Raw genomic sequence first — 4,100 nt, 5'->3', positions numbered from 1 at the left:
CTCCTAACCTCAAATGATCCACCCACTTTGGCCTCCCAAAGTGCTGGGATTACAGGCATGAGCCACTGCGTGCAGTCCATAATAAAAAGTTTAAAAGAAAGAGTTTGTTGACATGATTCCCAGAACTGTCGCTTGACTCCCAAAGGGGTTCAGAAAATATGTGAGCTGGGAGGATGGAGCTGACCACTTAGCTTTATGAGTGTGAGTATACAAAAGAGATGTTTGGGTCAGGCCTCAGGAATAAGATACTGAGACTGATTATTTTCAGTGTGAAAGATGTTTCCTTGGGAACATTACATCAGGTCAGAGCAGTATCAGGGAAAGTTTCAGAGCACTGGAGAGCTATAGGGATCTAGGGTGTCACCCTCCACCTCAACTGAGAAATAGGAGAGGTGTGGCGTAAGTAGACGCATTCTCCGCCTATTGGTTAAAAACAAATGTAGTATCTGTTCCTATCAGTTAAAGCATCGAATGTGATCTCTATCTATGCTCAGGGAATTAAATTAATATTTGGAATTGGGAAATGGTTTGGGAGCTTGCTCTATCATCTCCATGCCTCAGCATGTAATTGCAATGCTTTCAGGAGTAATGCATTCCTTTTGAGTTAATGATAGATTGTTTTCTTTTGTTCCCCTAGTGTTCTACAAAGTGCTCTAATTCACTGTTAACAAGGTTCCAGACTGCATTTCCACCATTTGTGCTGCAAAAATAGTCTCCCTTAAGTGAAGTTGACAAAGCAGTGGGCTTGAGCTATCTTGCCAGTACCACATCCAAGAGAGTGTTGGACAAGAAGATCACTTGAGTGAGGGGCAGACTGGGCTGAGCAGGAGAACAGGCTGAGCTAGAAATCCCATGTCAAGGGACAGTGTGCCAGGACATGTGTCCCAGGGAGCAGCAACATGGGCAGCGACAGAGGTGGAAGAAGTTCTCTTGGAGTTACAGAGGCAGCAGCAACCCTGGTGAGAGCACCCAGTGCCCACGCCCTCCATCCCTCATCTAGAGGAGTCGAGTAAAACGACCCTGCCTCTCATTCTGTCTTCCAAGCCTAGGGGGGTCCTTTCTGAGAAAGGAGGAGAAGATGGATATGCGAGAGCAGATATAGCTCCCATCCTCACCCTTGCTGGACTGGCAGGTACTGGGACAGGGGGCAGGAGAGCAGAGAGCTTGGAATTCCCTGCTTTTGACATTTTATTTTTGTGACTGAATTTTCAAAATGAACAGGATGCCAGGTGCGGTGGCTCACGCCTGTAATCCTAGCACTTTGGGAGGCCAAGGCGGGTGGATCACCTGAGCTCAGGGGTTTGAGACCAGCCTGGGCAACATGGTCAAACCCTGTCACTATTAAAATACAAAAAATTAGCTAGGCGTTGTGGTGCATGCCTGTAATCCCAGCTACTCGGGAGGCTGAGGCATGAGAATTGCTTGAACAGGGAGGCAGAGGTTGCAGTGAGTCAAAAGTGCCCCTGCACACCAGTCTGGGGGATAGCGCTGTCTCAAAAAAAAAAAAAAAAAAAAAAAAAAAGTATGCAACACAGCACATAGAAACGGGACTGGGAAGTTATGGAATTGAACGGAGACATCATTAAGACATCAAGGGAGCCTAATGCCCAGAGTAAAGCACGAATTTCACAAGAAGGAGCTGGGAGCAGTCAAATAGTTTCATGCTTACATCCCAATGAGTTGCCGCTCCTCAATGATTATAGGATTTCTTCACTTCCCCTATCAGTACAACAAAAAACAAAAACAAAAACTTTGGTGAAGATTCACTTCAAACTAGACAAAGCCTGTCTTTGACAGTTGCCCTCTGAATCTCTTTCCTTCTGCCTTCTCTCCCTCATCCTGCAATAAATCCATGCCCTCCTGCTACCCTCCTTGCAATTAACAAGAGCCAAACTTATGTACCATCAAGGACACTAAAAATAAGTATCCATATTTTCTTCTAATATTTTGCCTACTGTGACCTACTTTCAGTTAAATTTCAAAAGCAAATGGGTGAGATGTGTCCTAAATAAACATGCCTATGAACTCTGCCGTAGTGTTGGCTGCATAGTTTTTGTACCATAACCAAATACTTGTTTTCTATAGAGAGCAAAAATTAAGATTTTCTGTGCTGATACGTTAATATTTAAATTATAAAATTCCACTTGCTTCATCAAAAATCTATTTATTTGAGGACCGTAGCCCCGTGATAACTCTGGTCTTAAAGAGCTCTAGTTAGTGCTACCTCTGATGTGCCCAAGTCACATGTAGAATCACTTCCAATCTGGCCACATATGTGAAAACACATTTTTCAGCAATTATAAAATCAAGAGCTGTGAAGCTTCCTTGCAAACAGAGCATTGTATCAGCTGATGTTATTTTAATCATTCACTTTTAATGAGGCACCTATGAATATCTTTAAAAATCAGAGTCAAAGGTAGGCTGTCTCCTAAAAAAAAAGTCAAGTTGTGGTTTGAGGGTTTTACCGACATTAGACAATTATTGTAATAATTTAAATACTTCAGCTTAGCAAGATACATGTGTGTGCTTTCAAAGTGAGTCCTAATATTCACCCTAGCAGTTGCTAATTAACATTTGAAGTAGTCTAATGGGGGAATAACACTCCAGGGGGTGGTTTGTTAGCATTTAAGGGCCCTAATCAGGACCTTGGACTTAGAATCTATAGCTACTACAGCTCCTTCAACTATTCCTTTCTGAATCTACACTAGCGAATTTATTATTTAGCATAAGAGATGTTAGAAATAACTTTTGAGGCTGGGCATGGTGGCTCATGCCTGTAATCCCAGCACTTTGGGAGGCCGAGGCAGGAGGATCACTTGAGGCCAGGTGTTTGACACCAGCCTGGGCAACATAGTGGAACCCCATCTCTACAAACAGTAGAAAAAGTTAGTCCAGTGTGGTAGTGTGTCCCTGCAGTCCCAGATACTCAGTTTTGGGTGAGCCCAGAATGCTGCTCCAGGCTTGGGTGTTTGTTTAGTCTTGCGCCTGAACTGAAGGCAGTGTCCAGTCATTTGATTCACTGGATTCTGCTCTGGGACATTGTGGCATCTGGTTCAAGTGAATACTTCATGGAAGACTATGGCCAGAGAGTCTGGAGCTTACCAAGCTTATGAGGCTGATTTGCCTGACTCAGGCTTGTTTGCTGATAGGCCCAAGACTCACTTTTATGGACCTCATCACCCGGTGACCCTGTGCAGGGGCAGAAGATCCAAGCTCCCATGACTCAAAGGGGCAGAGGCCCCAGCAAGGCACTAACAACTGTGTGCCACCAAATTGATTTGAACAAGTTAACAACATTTAACTATCCACAAGTAGTTACCATAAGATGTATTTAATAATAATTTTAAAAAAGAGGGCCAAATAGGAAAAAATAATCTACATGTGATGATCAAAATTCAAGGAAGATTTATAGAAAAACATGTGGTTTTGTCTATATAATAATAATAGAATTATATGGGGCCTACTATGTGCCAGTAATATTCTAAGCCATACTTTGGTAAAGACATACTACTATCTTATTATTATTATTATTATTTTAGAGACAGAGTTTTCCATGTTGCCCAGGCTGGCCTCAAACTCCAGGGCTCAAATGATCCTTCTGACTCAGCTTCTTGTACTCAGAAACCAAGGAACTACAGGTGTGCACTGCCATGCCCAGCTCATCACATTATTATTCCCATCTTACTGATGAGGAAGCTGAGGCACAAAATGTGACTTATCCTAGGTTCTACAGATCAGGTAAGTGGGGGAGCAATGATTTGAATTCAGGCAGTCTGACTCTGGAATCCAGGCTTGTACCTGCTTTAGATACCATAGTTTCCTTTCTGAAGAATAACAGTTGGTATGTGACTAGAAGCCACATACTAGTTCCTACAATAGGAACTTATAGGGTTAAAGAAAACTGGACTTGCTATAAAAGCCTAGGGGAAAATTAAGGAATTCTGAGGTTTTCCTTGACTTCAGAAAAGGCTCTTACCAACAAGAGATTTTTTTTTTCTGTCAAGCATCATTTCAGCAGCAGACTTCCGTGATGAATTAAAAATAAAGATCTGTCACTTGGTTGATGATGTGTATAACAGTTTTCCTAGACGCAACAAAAC

The 4,100-nt window shown here is 42.5% G+C and overlaps 1 non-coding gene across 1 annotated transcript; it reads left to right on the top strand.

The window, feature by feature from the left end:
- Positions 1-407: 407 nt before the first annotated feature.
- LOC111546222 lies at positions 408-599 on the top strand. Its single transcript, XR_002732698.1, has one exon. It is a non-coding gene; the product is annotated as a U2 spliceosomal RNA (small nuclear RNA).
- Positions 600-4,100: the final 3,501 nt, after the last annotated feature.

The sequence above is a fragment of the Piliocolobus tephrosceles genome, chromosome 11 (genome assembly GCF_002776525.5).
Source record: "Piliocolobus tephrosceles isolate RC106 chromosome 11, ASM277652v3, whole genome shotgun sequence".
NCBI classification, from domain to species: Eukaryota; Metazoa; Chordata; class Mammalia; order Primates; family Cercopithecidae; genus Piliocolobus; species Piliocolobus tephrosceles.
Note: the sequence above shows the minus strand (reverse complement) of the source record. Positions and strands in the feature narration are given on the sequence as shown.